Source organism: Armigeres subalbatus, chromosome 2 (genome assembly GCF_024139115.2).
Source record: "Armigeres subalbatus isolate Guangzhou_Male chromosome 2, GZ_Asu_2, whole genome shotgun sequence".
NCBI classification, from domain to species: domain Eukaryota; kingdom Metazoa; phylum Arthropoda; class Insecta; order Diptera; family Culicidae; genus Armigeres; species Armigeres subalbatus.
Window position 1 is genome coordinate 392,567,127 of NC_085140.1, and position 20,437 is coordinate 392,587,563.

The 20,437-nt window shown below is 38.8% G+C and overlaps 1 protein-coding gene across 1 annotated transcript in view; it reads left to right on the forward strand.

Moving 5' to 3' along the window:
• Positions 1 to 12,080: 12,080 nt before the first annotated feature.
• Positions 12,081 to 20,437, forward strand: part of LOC134213205 (monocarboxylate transporter 2-like) — a 265,394-nt gene continuing 257,037 nt past the window's right edge. The window contains exon 1 of the mRNA XM_062691921.1: positions 12,081 to 12,972. The gene's annotated coding sequence lies outside the window, so the exon portion shown is untranslated. The remainder of the gene's footprint in view (positions 12,973 to 20,437) is intronic.

Genomic DNA, 20,437 nt, shown 5'->3' on the forward strand with positions numbered 1-20,437 from the left:
TATGCTGTGATAAATACTGGAATCATCCGTTTGGTGCCCTTTCCAAGTCACCTGGATCGCTAGATTCTAAGCCATCCAACGAAAGTTTCTAAATACGCTCTTTGATTTCCAAACCACTAGAAGTAAGGCAGATTGCCACTCAAGCTATGTTTGCTGGAGCTGCTCACGGACTACATCGATTGCCCAGCATTACTATCGCGTTCAAATCTGAACGCAACTGAAAGACCTCTTTGTCAACGCCTATTTTTGCATCTTGAACTACAGACTAGTAACTATGCACTACATGACCCAATTCGATTCGGCGTTTCAAATAAAATTTCTACGTGCTTGTTTTTTACTTATCCGTTGACGTTTTTTGTCAGCCTAGACTTTTCCGTACCGCTGGCCTTAACCATTTAGACATTTATTGTCAGTTGGAATATTTTATTTAATAAATAAGCATACAAATAACTGGTCTTATAATACGTGAATGCATTCCAAAAAAATTGAAAGAACAAAATCCAAAAAAAAATCCAAGGGTAAGTTTTCCACGATTTCCAATTTCTCGATTTACGTAATGACCGATCTTGTATAGGTGTCAGTTTCTTATATATAGGGCAAACCGATGTAAACATATGTTTGTTACATCGCGTATTTCAATAGATAATTGCCATAGAAAATTTACAATCAAGAAACATTTGAAACGTCAATTTGATACCCAACGGTAAATAGGTATCATAGAAGAAACTATTCCACAAATCAATTATTTGTGCAAAATATGATAAACATTCATTTGTTTTTATTAGTGCGGGAGTTAAACAATTTGTCATTAGTTCGTCTCACGTTACAGCAATCTGATAAATGTGTATAGCTACCAATCACTACAGATTTCCTTCCTCGGTGCTTACCGGTAAACATGCTTGTTCAGTATAATCGACATTCCGCCATCATTTCCCTGCCTACAGTATTGCAAAAGCATGTCCCTTTATAGAAAGCACGTTCAACCATCGGTACTTTGCTGTGATTCATGGAGTATTCAAGATGCAAACTGCACTTGGATGTAAGCTTCTGTAAACCATGTTGAGATTATGTTTCTCAACCACAACCTACCCAGAATCGATAATAGGGCTAGTTCTTGCACACTTTGACTGTCAGCCAGTCGCTAACGCAATATGTGTCAAGAAGCAACGAGGGCACTGGCCTTACTCTGAGCTTTTCCGCTCCTTTCCTACCTATGGGGCCAATTTCATTTGCAGAAAGGTTGTGTAATGTATATCTATGCATTAATCTGTATGTCTATTACCATATTCATAATTTGAGACACACTCACTTCCCGGCCGATCTGCGCTGAGAATAATGCGAAATATGCTAACGAACCATCGCCATGCCGCGCCGAGGTGGTTTTCCAAAGTCTGCAGTGCATGAGTACGTTGTTGTGTACATGAGCCACCTAACAAGCCAGAGCTGCGAAAAGAAAGCCGAGTCCCCTCCACCCCGACCGAAAACCCATTTCCCGACCCCGAAATCCATCAACGTCTGCAATCGACTCGCTAAAAGTTAAGGAAGGTACCCACTCGCACATCTCCGCATTGTTATTATAAAATTGCTCAACCCTTTGTTCCAAGCTGCACAGAGATTTGCCAGCAAGACGGGCGGAAAGAAAGGTTGGCAAAATAACTGCTTAACGACTCTCAGTCTCGGTCTCAGCACCAGTCCCAGGTATGTATTCCTCCAAGCGATGCGACTCGACGGACTAGTCACTCGCCCGGCCATAAAAGACAATCGTCGTTTATTGCTCATATAGATAGGACTTAATCCGGGAATCACGTTTCGCCGCTCAATCCAATGGCCCCTCAGCGGATGAGCAAGAGCGCGCGTACGCCCATACTAGGAGAGCGTGTGAGATGTGGGTCCATGCCTCGTCTCGCCCAGACCACAGGAAACGGAATGGACACATCGGGGGAGGAAACGCTCTGGGTGTGCGACAAAACCTGTACGTACCAGTAGTTATGCGATCAGATAGAACGCTGGAAATGTTCTCACCGTGTAACAACACACTGTTCAACAGCAGCGCGGCAGATAACCGGAGGTGAGTGCAGTTCGCTTGGGTGAGCGCTGGCTGGTACCTAAGGGACAATACAAGCCGAAGAGGTTGAAGAGCGGTTGGAACCACTTATTGGATTATCGCAAACCTGGCTGAATATAGTAAAATCAGCATCTAGCAGTAGTGGCATCAAGTGGAAACCAGTTGCATTCAAATTAGGGAGCTAATCTTGTTTGGATGCTACCCAAATATAGTCCGTCGGAATAATGGACACAAGTTGAATAGCAGCAGATAATGCTATACAGTTCCGAAGAATGATCGTTGGGAATAACTAACTTGTTGAATGCTGCATGGTTTAATTTGGTCATACAAAATATCAATCTATTTAATATTGCCGCGATGAGAGATAGTAACTCTTAATCGCTCTGTTATTGCTTTTTTGCTTTGATTTGAATAATAGCCCGAATATTGATAACATGATGAAAATTCTAATGAGAACTTTTAGCTTATATGATGATTGATAATTGCGTTTGTCGGACTGGCAAATGCAAATGCAGATTTTGGGCATGGATTTGTGAATGGTTTCTATTCGTAGAGTACGGTTTTTGTCCATATTTTGATCCAGAAACCCAGAGAAAAAAAAGTGCTTTATGCCAATGTGTTAAGTATGCATAATGGATGAAGATTCCCGTTACTTATTATAAATTGAGCTTGTGCTTGAGCTTGATTGACTACCGTAGTTGCTACTCCATTTTGACCAGACCAGCTATTCTTGCACAGAGAACCAACAAATGTTTGCTTGGGACTAGCACTCATCTTCAATGTACAAGTACTGGTAATCTCATTTGTTAGGTCCTACTAGCGCCTGCCACGTCAAAATGCAAGTCAATGTAGGGAAGGGGGAGGAAATGACGATTCAATCACTCGCCCACTACAAGCCGAATATATCTCTGCACCTGTCACGAGTTCATACGGTATTTATTGAAATTTTTAGTTAGGTCCGAGAGGCAGATGTTCGTCTTGGACAACGAGCTGCCAATGTTATAGATAGAAGAAAGCAACTGATGGAATGTATAATTAGACGTAGGAAACTAGATTTATATTTCACTAGTCGACCCGGAAGACGTTGTCCTGCATAGTAGGCGAGAATGTGCATTCCAAACTGCCCATACAAAGTTCGCATAGGAATCACAATTTTAGTTATTCACGATTTGCTCAACATTACTCGAAATTTTCCCATTAGGAAATATCATATAAACCCGTCGGAAACTATAACGAATGTTTCTGCTGAAGAAATGAAAAAAATCCATCCAGCCGTTTTCGAGTTATGCGGATACGAACACAGACCATTTCATTTTTATATATAAGATAAGAAAGAAGATTTCCCATTCTAGCAGCTACTGCTAGAATAGTCAAGTTGAAGGTATAGAATAGTAATGGAAACGGGACGCAAGTCCATTTCCAGTTTTAGCGATTGCTAGCACATGAGGAATATAGAGAAAGATACAAAGTTGGAGAATGGAACGGACCTGGAATTGAATCCACGACCTCCTGCGTATGAGGAAGAAGCAGTAGCCATATGACTAAATACCAAGCCCGTTGAAGATTCCCGTTACTTTCTATCCAGCTTTCCATTTTTGCCATAATGGCGGATGCCATAAAGTTTTTGACATTAACTGTTTCCCGACACTGAACTGAAATTTTCGTCTAAGCAAGCGATGATATTGTTCGTTACCAATGGTAGCCTAAAGTTTTTTTTTGTCAACAATAAAACTTGTATAGAAAAACATGTATTTATCAAAACTTCAGTTTTTCATATTTTCTAATATTTATTTTATTGCAGATAATTCATTACCATCAATATTTATTACGAAGATCATACGTTTATAGAGAGGACCATCGCTGGCTGATCGATACATCTAGGACGAGTAACAGTTTGTGACCATCATAAATTCAGTTTGACGTTGCCAATGATGAAAATGAGAGTGAAGATCAGATAGCAGCAGTCCCTTAAGTGCTACGATTAGCCAGTCTTTACTGAGGCTCAATTTGGTTTGGAAAATCCTTTTCATCGTGATCTAAATTGATTCGCATTCTACTCCTACCAACTATGGCCAACGACTCGTAGATGCAGCATGGACTACGTATGACGGCATATTTTGAGATATAATAAATTATTAGATTATACAAATGGAGCATAAACTGTAAATTTTGATTACTCTAGTTTTACCCAAAATACAGTTGTGATTGACTGGTTGAGATTTTGATTCATAATGCACATTTTTAGCAGGGCTTTCGGGACGAGGTAAGCTTGAATCAAGTTGATCAAAAGCCCTCTATAAAATCTTCATTTCTGTCTTTTTGAAGTTAATTAAATTCTATAGCCGACAATTGACAGACAGAAAGGATGAGTGCATGTGAAAGATCAGCCCAACGGTCGTGATAACGTTCAACAACCAAATTTCCTGTCAATTGAAAAAAAAAACATATTTTTGAAAAAAATCCAGTTTTTTTGAATTTTCTTGAAAACGTATCGATGTTTATGTGAGGCGAAATTTCTTCAAAATTTGGAGAATTATGTCTCCGAAACCACTCTGCACACTACCAACTAGGAACTAGTGAGTGATACTTATTTCATCATATTACAGTATCGAGAAACAGAATTTGGAACCACAGAAATCTGCTAAATTCGTGCTGCACTCCAAAGACTTGCTTTCACCGACCTTAAACTTTCAGTGCAGCGTTCTAAGACATCAGGAAAACTGTTTAAATGATATTTTGTTGTCTGAAATAGAATATCATATTAATTGCAATTTATTTAAATCTAATTTTGAATGGTAAGCAAGATACGTTTCAATTTTAGTAATATTTTTGTTGATAGCAAATAACAAATCTTGAGATGTCATTAAGGGCATATAGTCAGAATGACTGGCCCTACAAAACGAGCTGACGTTGACGTTAGCTCGGTCAGAAAGAAGAAGAAGAAGAGATGTCATTAGTGACGAAGAAAATCAAAGCTTGCTCAGACCAAAATTCCAGTTCAGTGTTGGAATAGTAGTTTGTGCAACAAGTTGCAAAAAGATGATTTTTTCAGCACGAGTTGTACGTTTATACAACGAGGCTTGCCGAGTTGTATAAATACTACGAGTGCTGAAAAAATCGAGTTTTGCAACGAGTTGCACACGCTATTTTTTGCAATGACGAAAAATGGACTTCAATTTGATAAATTTGCACCAAAAATGTACAGTCTAATTTTCTCCACATGATCATTCTTGCCGATAAATTATATTGCTGCAGAGAACAATCAGATTCCATGTTACCGTGCCACATTGCATAGTTTGCAAAGCCGTGGAGCGATAGATGGAAATTTTTGATGTCATGTCCATTAGACTGGCCCAGATTACTATGGGGAGAAAAAAATGTTGTCGAATTCCACGGGGCACCCCCCAGGATTGTGTCTTTGGGTGAGAAAATCAATCTCTGAAAATTTCAGCTCAATCGCTTGTTGCATAAGCTGGCGCATTTGATCGCATTGGTTCTGATTGCTCGATTGACCTCAGAATTGCAAAAACGGCAGTTGGTATGCTACAGAACAATTTCATAGAACATTGCATGATGATTAAATAAACTTTTATATAATTTTCGGTTGAATTATTAGGAGCTGATTTGTGTATTTTTGGGTTTTTTGATCGAATCGCATCAGCCGAAACCCATATAAAAGTTCATTTAATCATCATACAATGTTCTGTGAAATTGTTCTGTAGCATACCAACTGCCGTTTTTGCAATTCTGAGGTCAATCGACCAATCAGAACCAGATCCAGATCCAGATCGAATGAGTGACGGAGGTGTATTTTCCTATACATTTTGGCTGAAACCCCCATACAAACTTCAAATCAAATGCGCCAGCTTATGCAACAAGCGATTGAGCTGAAATTTTCAGAGATTGATTTTCTCACCCAAAGACACAATCCTGGGGGTGCCCCGTGGAATTAGACAACTTTTTGTTTCCTGGGCCAGTCTAATGTCCATCAAACTATTTCAATTATTACGCGACGCAGAGAATAAACTATTTGAACACTTACCCAAGCTCATTCAGCAAAATGTAGTCATGTAACTACTGTTCTGATGTTGGTTTTTCATTATAGCACCCGAATGAGTGCTGTAATGAATATTATGCAACCCATTTGAGTTGCATAATGTTCATTAAAGCACCCATTTCGTTGGTATGGAAAAGTAGGCCGTTTATCACTCAAAGACGAACTGTAAACCAGGTATTATGATCAGGAATTGCAAAAAACAATTATTGTCATTTTTTTATAGCATCCGCCATTTTGGCGAGCGTGGAAAGCTGGATATATGCGAAATATATGGATCAACCGGATCAACCAGAAATTTTCTATTCTAGTGCCCAGAAAAGAGATAAACTGGAAACGAGTTTATTTTTTTAACTGGTAGATATTTTCATTAAGAAAATTATTTTAAGCTTTTAGTGGAATGTCTTCACTTGTCATAAGACGAGTTTGTACAATCCCATTGAATTCCACCACTTAATTGAATCTTGACAGATACGTATTTCGACCTCATAAGTAAGGCCGTCTTCAGTGTCTCTTACTTGACTCGACTCGAGTCAATGCACAGCCAAGATATTTAACAAAAATGGTTTTCGTACGGCCGAGTTGCCGAATAATATGCAATTAATTGTAATCAAGTGTCGGTCTTTCACCGTCATTAGTCGTCTGAGTACACGCGACCGCACACGTAAGGCAATCAAACTCATCAAATGCTTTAGCCAAGCAAGCCTTTGGCACAGCAGAGTGCGATTGATTCGCATTCTATATCAGTCTGCCCAGCCTGTTGTTGGGGGCATGGAGTGCGATCCTCTCGTTTAATAAACAATGTGCACTCGCTTGACTGTGGATAAACAACAGTAAATCACATGTGGAGATTGGACAAATCAAGCATCCGAAAGATATTCAAATTGCAAAAAAGAGCTAACCGCGGTGGAGGTTGGTACTCGGATTCTGTTGGCTTTTCCGCAAACGTGACCTTTAAGTGGTCTTGTTGTGTAGGGGTTATCACGCCTATCTAGAGAGTGGGAGGTTGAGAGTTCGAGTCCCTCCAAGACACGTGGATTCTTTTTCGTAAATTTCATATCAATTTGTCCATTTCGAAGCACTGTGCATATGCACAGCCAAGATATTTAAAAAAAATGGTTTTCGTACGGCCGACCCGACTAGAAGAGCATAACAGAAACTAAACACAATTTTAACATATTGTGATATTTATAACTTATTTTGATACAATTTTGTTCTCAGTAGCCATTATCTTTTTTATGTTGTAACAGGATTATATCATAATATGATTTGAAAAATGCTTAGTGTAGTTTTTGATAGAAATTTAGATATTTTAACAACATCCTGCACCATGTTTCTATCAAATTTTGTTATAAAAATTTAGTATAACATAATAACATAGGTTGATATAATTTTGATATGATCTTCTAGTCGGGGAGTTGCCGAATAATATGCAATTAACTTGAAACATTGTTCTTTCTTGAAACATCGAAAGGGCCAAGTACTTATTTTTCTCTTTTCAAGGTGCTTATACCTAGGCTAGTTGGCGTGGGCACAGATTAAATACCTATAAAAAAGCACTTTGGAGATAGAAGTTACAATTACTTTTTTGAAAAAAAAAACTTCCATTGTATATTGTTTAATTTAATCTTGTTTTACAGATCGTATGAATGCTGTTGTTATAAATTGAATAACATACCTATCGGAGAGGCATGTACAAAAAATCAAGTTCCTCCAGGAATTGCTCCGGAAGTTTCTCCAGGAATTCCTCCGGAAGTTCCTACCGGAAATCATTCGAAAGTATTTCCTGAAATTCCTTCGGAAGTTCCTCCAGGAATTCCTCCGGAAGTTCCTCCAGAAGTACCACCGGAAGTTACTCCAGGAGTTCCTCCAGGAATTCATCCGGAAGTTCCTACAGAAATTCCTCCGGAAGTTCCTACAGAAATTCCTCCGGTAGTTCCTACAGAAATTCCTCCGGAAGTTCCTACAGGAATTCCTCCGGTAGTCCCTACAAGAATTCCTCCGGAAGTTCCTACAAGAATTCCTTTGGAAGTTCCTACAGGAATTCCTGTGGAAGTTCCTATAGGAATTCCTCTGAAAGTTCCTACAGGAATTCCTCCGGAAGTTCCTACAGGAATTCCTCCGGAAGTTCCTACCAGAATTCCTCCGGAAGCTCCTACAGGAATTCCTCCGGAAGCTCCTACAGGAATTCCTCCGGAAGCTCCTACAGGAGTTCCTCCGGAAGTTCCTCCAGGAATTCCTCCGGAAGTTCCTCCAAGAATTCATGCGAAAGCTCCTCAAGGAATTTCTGCGGAAGTTTTTCCAGAAATTCCTCCGGAAGTTCCTCCAGAAACTCCTCCGGAAGTTCCTCCAGGAATTCCTCGGAAGTTCCTCTAGGAATTCCACCGGAAGTTCCTCCAGGAATTCCTTTGGATGTTTCTCCAGGAATTCCTCCGGAAGTTCCTCCAAAAGCTCCTCCAACGATTTCTCTGGAATTCCTTTATACATTATTTGAAAATACGTGCAGGAGTACCTCTAGCAGTTTAACAAAAAATTCTCCTGATCCTTCTTTATGAAATTTTTTCATGAATTCCTACGGGAGTTTTTCCAAATGTTTCCCAGAAATTCTTCCAGACATTTTTCCGGAAATTTCAATGAAAAATCAGCTGGACATTTTTCTAGAAATTTCCAAAGTTACTCCCCAGGAATTCCATCAGTTATGTCCTAAGAAATTCGTATAGGAACTTCTCCTGTAATTCTTCCTAGAGTTCCTATAGTTTTCCGACTGGATAAAATGTAATACTCGGAAGTTGGCTTTCTCAGTCTGGAGAATCAGAAAGATGTTTTTTTTTGCTTGCCCGACGTTTCGGCCGATGGCACAGTGGTTAAAATCCCGAAAAACGTGATCGTCAGCTTTTTCGGTATGAAATCGTGTTTTAAATGGCATAGTATGCTCAACAAGTATGTTGCATACATCAAGGGGTATCATTAGAGAAAATTCATTTTTGATTAATTCACCTAAAAGTGAGATAGAATTTTTTTTTTTTCAAAATTTGTTGAAACAAAATGGCGTCTTTGGGAAAGTTGTCAGAAATAATGTACAGAAAAACTTTGTCAAAGACACTACTATTGAAACAAACAAAATATGACTCAATTTTTGATAATAGGTTATTTAACTCTATAAAAACCGGTCTACAATGAATAACTTTGCATGGTTGAGTTTTTTAGGTTAACAATGTTCTAGAAACTTATTCAGGACATAAAAATACAGCATTTAGCTATAACTATATTTTCAATTGTTAGAAGGAAATTCGAGATTTACGAACAAAATTACACATTTTTCACACCAAAATATCTCGCAAGGTTGCAAAAAGTGGCAGTAAAATCAATGCAGATAAGCTTCAAAGCTTTCTACTACAAGAGGTTTCATTTGTATCTCGTTGTATCCTCGTCAGATATTTGTTATTGAAAAATAACAATTTTTCTACATGTTCGAGTAATTCTTTGGTATAAGATAAATATTTATGGTTAAAAATCAACTGGTCTCAATTACTATGTCTGAAACTCGATTCATTCATTCAAAGAGCGGATTTTGTTTTTTTTTTTCAAACAGAAACTACAAAGAGTTCCTGAAGGAAATTCCAAAACTATTTCTAAAAGATACAAGAAGGCATTTACAAAAGAAAGGCACAAGTAACATCATACTAGCCTCATGATGTACGAATTCAAAAATACTATCTTTGCTTATAAATGAATAGATCATGAATGAGGATTGAGGGTACACAGCAAATAGTTTTGAAAATTCAATGGCATGTAAAAATACAACTAAACCCATCAAACGAATTAACATTCGATATTCAGTTAAATTCTATTAAATTTTACAAGCAAGCACAATTTAAGTTTATTTTAATTTAATAGAACAGCAAGATCAATTGATTGTTACGTTTATTTGCATGTTCCAAATATGTGCACTCAAATACATTAAAAAACACAACATATTTTTCTAAAACAAAGGTTGACAAATTAAAAAAAAATCAAAAAATAATCTGAAGTAAATACAGTACTCAAAGATGTATACTCATATGAATATAATTATGATACTTTATTGTCAAATGCATGTAAATCGACTCCCCTATTGACTTCCAGTCTTACGCAGCGTATCCATTCAGTAGCATCACATTGCGGAGGCCGGGACGCAACGGAATCAAAGAATCGTTCCGACTCTACTGTAATTCGAAACATCAACAAGCAAAAGCACCACGCGTGTGAGCTACAGTCCGGTAAGGAAGAATCGCTCTCGCACATACACGCAACCATTTCCCACAAAACGCTAGTCACTATTCATTCATTCATTGAATTATTTCCGATGGTGTGTACCGGGGAGCATTTCGTTTCTTCACAGCTGTAGCTACTACAACCACGTGCTGAGAACAGAGATCTCGCCATAGCGTCAGATATGCCACTCACTCTCTGTTTACGTTCCCAATCCATGACGTCACCATTCATTGACCGTCGCTGCAACCGAGCCCCAATTTCCCCAGATCCAAAACACAACGCATTCATTCAAGCGCAACCGGAGAAAACTCTCGAGCTGAGTTTCTTTCATCCGCGGATACGGAGAGAGTCGATATTATGGGTGTGCGGTTTTTCTATTAATTTTTCTTTTTTGGTTTCGCAACATTCTATTAGTGCCTTGTCGTATTAGTTCTTTTGATTTTATTGTTTGTTAACCCATTTTCTGGCGTGTAACGAACACCGAAGCCAGAAAAACATTTACTATAGGTTATAAATAATCCATCAAGATATAAACTGGGGCATATGGCTCATAGTACATAATAGATTTTTATTAGACAACATTTTAGGATTTATGCTTTGAACAGTTTTTTAAATGATTCTCCTGATCGAAATCCTGAAAAGAAATCAAAATTTAGCTTGGAGTACAGCTTTGGAATATTCTCCTGACAACCTTACATTCGTTTGCCTCGTTTTGATATGAACGGACGCGTGCCCGAGTAGACGAAAATAGCTCAAAAATATCAAAATAAGATATAGACATGATTGATATAAGAGATAAAATAGCAGACGACAATATCAATATTTTGCACTAAACTATCATGACGAGATCAAATTATGCTATTTCTAAGAAGTAATCAATATCATGTGCCATCAGTTTATTCTAATCCATATCTTGATATTTGCATGATATTTCGGTGCAAATTTTTGATACTGTTGTACGTTCTTTTATCTCTTATATTAATCAAGTCCGAATCATGTTTCTGTCCATGTCTTCTCCCCGGGTGGAGGCGCGTGATATTTCATAGATTAGTATCACTAAGGCGAAATCATGACATTTTGTCGAACAAAAACAATGGACGGCCGTTCTATCGAGCAGAGCTTATTCTTCGACTCCGGGAGCTACTTACCATTTTGGATTATCTAAAAAATTAAACTAAGGAAATAATTTTTTTTAATCAAGATCTTCCAGGACAACTTTCCATTAGATAATAGAAATTGACAGTAATTTGCGTCATAATTTACACTCATCAAATATCATAAAAACGGTGCATGCAAATTTGAAGGGCCATCAGCTATTATAGGGCAAGTATTCGAGCCTTCCCCTTAGACGTAGTTTACGTAAAAAACAGATCTTAATTAAAGTGTTTCCAACGTTTCCGTTGTCACTTTTTGACATATATATAATCAATAGTTTCCTGTAACACCGAAATATTTATAATGTGCTGTACATATTCCTTGCTTTGTTTCTAATGAGCGCTAGACAATTCTATATCGCATACCCCTAATCGATATAAGTGAGACTGTGCGATATCATCATCCCGAGTACACTCTCGAAGCGCGAAGCGTTGTTGGGCTGACAGACTTGATTGAAGAAGAGAGATGCGTGGTGTGCGATACTAAAAGCAGACAGCAGCAGCGGCATGATTTTCACCGAGATCATGCAGGAGACCAGCCGGACCAGGATTCATCTCGGATTCAGTTCTTGCGGAACCGTCGACGGGATTGGATTGTTCGGAATTGAGTTCGGAAAACTGACGACCAAGGGCTCTGGTGCCTATCCTACAACCCTCTGACACAGCACAGTTGGTTCGGTTTTCCGTTGCACACCCCTTCTTGCGCCGCGTGTTCCGGGAAACTGGGTGAATCTGCTTAGTGCAAAGTTTCACGCTGCTGGGTGGAATCTTCTTCACCTCGAGCAGTTGTGGGCTAGTGTGACAGAGTGCGGTTGTGTTTCGAGAGGAGGCAGAGATTTTTGTGTTTGTCAACGCCACCCAGCACCACCCGCCTGGTATGGGTGGGACATAGGATTTTAGGTAGCTGTTGCACTACCGTTGCGCCACAGTGCCCTCTGTGTGTTTTCCACAGCGGAACGGAATGGTCGCTTTGTTCGGTTTGGTTGTTGGTAGCAGTAGTGGCGGCAGGAATCAGTGTCCTTGTGCTAAAATGCTCGCATATGGAAGTGTTTGCTGGCAGGGCAAGAGCAATGAATAGAGAGCTGGGATCTCAATTCGGGCGCATTTTTGGCGGATATTAAATGACCAACTTCCCCAGTGTGTCAGTCGGATGTTGACCGAGATCAGTTCGAGGCCGTGCGACTGCGGGTCAGGATGGGAAGTGATGCTTTTGGAATTGAATTTTAGATAAGTGCGCGGGAGTTTTGCTGTCCGATAACTTCGGCTGGAAGGTGATTGACGTTGCAGATGGAATTCAGGATATATCCGGCAGGATAGAAAAGCTCATGCGATAAGCGGAATAGAATTGATGGTTAAATCGGAGTGACATGTGAAATGTGATTCTACGTGAACAACGATGATTATTCTGTAGCACCGTGGCATGAATCTAGAGCCGTGATCTACTGGTAAATTGGATTTTTAATCAATTGTATTATAAGTGAATTCACTTTGACAGTATCAGATAAGCAGGTACGAGTATTATACATCAATAAAGACTTTTCAAAAGTACTCTATGTATTAGGTACTTTGTTTATTTGATTTTATTCTTCTAAGGTACTGAACCCATTTGTTATTTAGGAGCTCTACCATATTTTTTACTAGGAAGACGTATTTTTTTCCTTTTCAATCGCAATCTTGTTTAGCTTTCGCGTACACTAAGTGTATATTAAGATTATCCTCACAATGGATGTTTTTTTTTGCTGTTAGGCATCTGCTTGTTTACTATCAGCCACTCATGTGAACATAATTTTTCATCTGTTATGGAAGGAACTGAATTATTATAATGGCAAATAAAACTATTGATTTTTTCCATGGGTGACTCTTTCAAAAACGTTTATTGTTTGTGGAAAGTTTATTCAAGTTTAGTGCTTTTTCTATTATTTATTAACATTTAATTTTTTTATTCGTCTTCAATGATTTTTTGTGATTTTTTTTTAATTTACTGTGGAAAAATATGTGTTTTGTGGAATTTATTTATAGTTTGCTAATAATACGCATTGATTTGTGGAAAATTTGGGTCAATACGGGATACCTTTAATTTCTTTGTGAAGCGCCAGCTGATAAAGCGATAAACCGTTAAAGACGGGTACGGCTTAGTGACAAAAACCGCCTCACCAATATGTATCCATGAAATGTTGACAGCTTTTGAAGTGAACCCCGGAGCAGCAACTCTCCACCGTCTGATCGTATTCTTCACGCGGCTGTAAAAAAAGCAATTTTCAAAACCTCCTCGGTGTGGTCTAGTTTTGATGAGCATACTAAGGACACTGTTCAGTTTATAAAGAGGACACTTTGTATTGTCGATATTTTTAAATCATCAATCTTTTAAGAAATCTGTTTTTTTTTCGTTGAATATATTATTTGACATTCTAGAAATGAAATCCAATTATCAACCAAACAATTCTAACACAGAAATTTGCAATATTCATAACAATCTCAATTTATTGGATTTTCAACAGCTTCAACCGTTTATATTCTGTTTTCGGGCTGCCACAGGCTCTACTGTTTCTGGATATTGACAAATCATTGACATTGTGTTTCTTTCCGATCATCTTGATGATTTTGTTGAAATGCCAATCTACATTTTTATTATAAACTGTTAATTTTGCCTATAAAAAAATCTGTTGGAAAATTTGTGTTTACTCTAAATTCGAATGACAAAAGGTGCCATTTTGTTGGATTTAATCTGTTTCATCTCTTTTCAAAAATTACAGTTGATTGACAGTGTATTATAATATACGATAAAGCAAACTCCATCAAAATTAACCAATCTGTCTGTTTTATATAGTCATGTAAAAGTGTCCTCTCAATAAACTGAACAGTCTTTATCTAACCTACCGACCTATACAGCTTCAGAAGGGTGAGACTTGAAATCCTTACCCGTCGATGGATGATCTACATCAACCAACTTCTCTTAATCTACCCAACCCGTTTTCGTCAGGATGCCATTCAAACTAGGACCTGCTGCCCAGAGCACTCGAGTTTTCATTACCACTAACCAGTTTTGTAGATATTACATTATTATTTATTGTAACCTATGACGAAAACATGTAATTCAGAAATATTATATGCACTCAATGAAACAATACGGACTACAATCTTGATTGACGAAATATAAATAAATAAGCCAACTTGGGTAAAATCATCATTTGAGATTATTAAGGATCTTCGACCTAAAGATCCTGACCACAAGGGGCACTCCTTAGCCTAGCGGTAAGATGCGCGGCCATAAAGCAAGACCAGGGTGGCTGGGTTCGATTCCTGATGCAGGTCTAGACAATTTTTGTTTGGGAATTGTCTCGACTTGTGTTTTGCCCAGCGATAAAAGTATCATCGTGTTAGCCTCATGATATACGAATTCAAATATGGTAACTAGGTTTAGAAACCTCGCGGTTAATAACTGTGGAAGTGCTGAATGAACACTAAGCAGCGAGGCGGCAATGTCCCAGTGAGAGATGTAATCCCAATAAGAAGAAGAAGAACCCTGACCACGAAAGCTGGGATGAAATCGTGGTAAGATGACTTGATTGTATTCTACATTTCTAAGCCCAAGTAAAACAGTGGCAAAGATAACAGAATATCGAGTTGAGTGGAGCAAGAGTGTGCGTGGGTTAGAGTATGTTTTCGTTTTTTTAAGTTGTAAAAAAAAGATGAACTAGCAGAACTGCATCAGTTTGACATGTATTCTGACCAACTATTGTTATGTGTAATTGTAAACGATTTGAATAAATAACAAGAAGGGTGATATGAAGTTAGATAATTTTCTGGTCATTTTGCAAAATATAATTTTGTTTCCGCAACTAGTATTTCATTGCCATATACATATACGTTCAAGATGCTTATACCATTTCGATAAGACACTGTATAGAATACTTTATGGTGCAGTACATCGATCCAACCTTCAAGTTCTGATGTCACACCCGAATATTCGGGTATCTTCGGAAAGTTATCACAAATTCTCATTTTAAGGATAAGCTGAAGTCCTTTGGTGTTAGAAACGATATAGCGAGCAAAGCACTGAAGCGAAATAATGAAGCTGTAATAGGTATTGTTTTACACCTAAACATAGTCCGAAAACACAATTTCATCTTCATGATTATTTCATTTGATCAACTTAACTTTTTTATATGAAAATTCCTTTATTTACACGAACGAAACCTGATATATTATACCTCTGTAGTTTTTGGTATTTAAAAAAATGTTGTTTTTTTTTTGTATGAAAGTTTACATTTCTAGGACCCCCTTCCCCTTCCAGAGTTACGTAATCTTTAAACATTCCATAATATAGGGTAAAACGTCCTATCGTTGTGGTATGTCCTAATGTTGCGGTAGTGTTAAAGTAGTCCATTCTGGATATAATACCATTAAAAACAATTGTGGGTACGCTAAAACTCTCCGGATTAACGACTAGAACAACTTTTGTTTGACAAAATTCCGTTCAAAATGATGAAAAATCAACATTTTTAGTTGGGGTGGGGTAAGAGTGCGTTTTTCAGGTGTCTTGCAATAAGGGTTTTACTAAAACGAATTTCAATAATTTCAATATTTCTCCCGCTGGGTAACATACAGGAAGAGTATACGAATCGTCGACATTGAATTTGATATACAGAAGCTTGCTTCATAAGGGCCACATATTCGATTGAAAACTAAGTGCGTACTCTTGCCCCACTCTACTTTACACTCACTTAGCAGCGCTTGGTATTCCCTTGTTGTTCTAATTAAACGACACTTTTGCAGACCCACCCCTCGTTGAGAGTAGATTTATGTATTAATGGAAAGGTAAATCGTTAACTCACCAATAACTATGCACACTCTTAAAAAATACGAAATTAATAGTAACCGAATTCTGTATGTAGGGAATCTATACCGGCTTTGGCCATGCGCCATGGCATCTAATTTGGCCAATTTTGAGTAAAACTCCAAAAACAAATCAATGGTTGGGGTTTTATTAGTTCCAATAGGAGATTTATTCCCTAGGCTCCTATGCTGTTGAAACTAACCGATTACTCTCAAAGAATATGCGTTTTTCAGGGTTGGTCAAATTAGGCACTAAAGCGGTCAAAGTTGGTACATTTACCGTTCCTTAAAATTTCAATACTTTAACATAAATGAAACATAACCTTAAGTTATGTGTATTATAACGTATCTTTGATCTACCATTAAAATTCTCTTCATTGAACATAAGAATATACAAATCTGCATGAAAATCTGCCATCCTTTAATCAGTAGTTTGTTCATTTTGTTGGTGCGTATCAGTGCTTACAGGAATTTCCCTCTATGTTTCGTGGTCCGAACATGCAAATAAGGCCGATACAAATATTTAAAAACTATCCCCCCCCCTTGGATTTTTTTGCCAAAAAATAATATTTTGAGGGGGCAACAAAATAAAATTCGGATAATTTTGAGGATTTTCAAAACATTCTTTACCAAATCCGAGAAGTTTTTTGATTTTTTTTTTTCATTTTAATATTAATTTTTTATTATAAGCACCCCCCCCCCCCTTGGGCTTTCGGAAACCAGTGGGAGAAAATGTTGATTAAATATTTGCAACTGGCTGTTCGGCCACATTGAGAGTTGACGTAAAGTCAATGTCAACTTCTCCCCACGAACAGCCTAGATAGCCGTGTGGTGTCAGCAGCCGGTTGTCTGGCTAAGAATAACGCTACGGATTGCCTGTTCCAGTGGTAAAAGTCCACCATACAGGTGACCCCTAATTCTTGGTGTGATGCGGCTTTATGCTTACCGTGCCTATGAATGAATGGTTAGGGGGTCTAAAAAGAACCTAACCGCTAACGGAGCCTGTGAAGCACCAGGGCACCCTTCACAGTATTGAGCCCTTATTGCGCTAACCGGAGCTATGGCGTAGTTGACTTTTTGCTTCTCCGGAATAATCGACTACTCTTATTCAATCTCAACTTGAGGTTAAATAAGGGTGGGATTATGAGTATGTTTTTATTTAGTTTTTCATCTAATTGTCACCTATATGGATTCGCTATATGCGTTTTTCACAGTGTACTCTGTGTTTCGTCTTTGACGTTCTTGATACGATACCGACTGGGTTTAATCGTTGCTGTTCACATAAATGTTGAAGTTGTTGAGTGTATTATCGTAATTCACAATGGCTACAGTTAGGATAACTCAAGTAGTACCGAACTTGGTTTACTTAACATAGGCAATCGCCCAACCTTTATGGTATCTAATATAGCAGAAGTATTAGACATAACTCTCTGCTCCAATCGAATCAGTCACGAGTTGACGAATTGGCATGTGTCAGATGAGGAATCCATATCTGACCATCGCTACATCTATTTTGATCAGTTGAATGTTTCTTCGCAGACCTTGCGTTTTAGAAATCCCCGTTCAACCAACTGGAATCTCTATACAGAGTTGCTCTCGACAAAATTTCATGGATATCTACCATCCATTGAAACTCCTACAGACTTGGATGATGCCGTTGATACTACAACGTTGCATATCGTGGAAGCTTTTGAAGAAGCTTGCCCCTTGCGTTCTGTGAAAACCTCAAGAGGAACCCCGTGGTGGAATTCCGATTTGGCTAAGCTCGGGAAGCAGTGTAGAAGGAGTTGGAACAGACGCCATTCAGCAGGGACGGATTCTTTCAAGTTGGCTCGCAAAGCTTACAAGAAGGCTCTACGATCTGCTGAACGATTCGGCTGGAAAAACCTTTGTGCAAATGTTTCCAATTTGAGTGAAGCCACTCGATTGAATAAAATTCTTGCGAGATCCAAGGATTTCCAAGTTGGCGAAATTCGCAAACCAAATGGCGACTACACTTCTTCTGACGAAGAAGCGTTAGAGCACTTATTTGATACACACTTCCCTGGATGTGTAGGTATTGCATCTTCGGATGTTCCTGATGTCTTTTCATGTAGCTATGGGTCTTGGGCTCAGGCTCGTAGAATCATAACTACTGAATCGATTCAATGGGCTCTTAATAGTTTTGCTCCTTACAAATCTCCAGGGGAAGATGGGATCTATCCCGTTCTTCTTCAGAGGGGTTTTGAGCATATCAAACATGTTTTGAAAAAACTTTTAGTATGCAGTTTTGCTACTGGGTATATTCCCATATCCTGGCGGGATGTCACTGTAAAGTTTATCCCAAAAGGAGGACGTGCTTCGTATGAAGAAGCAAAGAGTTTTAGCCCCATCAGTCTGACCGCATTTCTTCTGAAATGCTTAGAACGTATTATCGATCATCACATTCGTGATGACTGTTTGGAAAACATGCCTCTTCATGTTAATCAACATGCTTACCAATCTGGAAAGTCCACCGTGACTCTTCTACACAAGGTTGTCTACGACATCGAAAAAGCATTTGCCCAAAAGCAATCATGCTTGGGTGCGTTCTTAGATATTGAGGGTGCTTTTGACAACGTGTCTTTCGATGCAGTATTGGAAGCCGCACGATGTCATGGGCTACCTAATATAATTACCAAATGGATTCACCAGATGCTTAAAAACCGACATCTCTACTCGACATTACGATAAGCAGCGATTAGGAAATAAAGTGTCTGTGGCTGCCCCAAGGGGGAGTATTATCTCCACTTTTGTGGAACCTCGTTGCAGATACGCTATTGAGATTACTCAATAATGGCGGTTTTCCTACCTATGGATTTGCTGACGATTATCTAATATTGATAGTCGGTTTGTGTATTACTACTTTATTCGACCTGATGCAAAACGCTCTTCAGGCAGTCAAAAGTTGGTGTCGCCAATATGGCCTCTCGGTTAATCCGAATAAAACATCTATTGTTCTTTTCACGGAAAAACGTAACCGTAACGGTATTCGCCCATTACATCTTTTTGACTCTGAAATCAATGTAACGGATCAGGTAAAGTATGTGGGACTAATTCTTGATTCCAAGCTCTCCTGGACTCCTAACATTGAGTTCAGAGTCAAAAAGGCGTGTATGGCTTTCGGCCAATGCCGACGAACTTTTGGTAAAACTTGGGGTCTTAAACCTAAATATATCAAATGGATTTACACAACAGTTGTACGACCAATTTTGGCTCATGGATGTCTTGTGTGGTGGCAAAAGGGTGAAGTGAGGACAATTCAGTCTAAATTAGGCCATCTTCAAAGGATGTGCCTAATGGCAATGACTGGTGCGTTCTCTTCGACTCCCACGGCTGCTCTCGAGGTTCTTCTCGACGTTGTCCCACTACACATACATCTCAAACAAGAAGCACTTTCTTGTACTTACCGATTATGGGTTCTCGGTTTCTTGGAAGAGAATCCTGTAAACCGCAGTTCTACACACACTTCGTTGTTACAACTCATGGTTGATTGGGACAGAACAGTCCTTGCTCCAAGTGATCTCACACTCGCTAGTAGTTTTCCTTATAGGACATTTTCAACACAATTCCCCTCGCGGAATGAGTGGACATCTGGCTATTTGGAGAGAAGTATGTCGGACAGCATTGTTTGTTACACTGACGGCTCCCTCTTCGAAGGTAGAGCGGGTGCAGGTGTCTACTCGCGTGAGCTAAGATTGGAACAGTCCCACTCACTGGGTAGACACTACACTGTCTTTCAAGCGGAAATATTTGCCATTATGTGTGGAGTGCAATCTGCACTGCAGAAACACATAATGGGCAAAGTAATATACTGTTCAGATAGTCAAGCAGCTATCAAAGCCCTCGCTTCGGCCAACTCAAGGTCGAAGTTAGTAATCGCATGTCGAACTCAAATAGAGGAACTGAATTCAGTTAATACATTGCACCTTATATGGGTACCTGGTCATTCTTCCATAGCTGGAAACGAATTGGCTGATGAGTTAGCTCGCACTGGAGCATCACAAGACTTTTTTGGTCCTGAGCCAGCTATTCCAATATCTAAGATTATGGAAC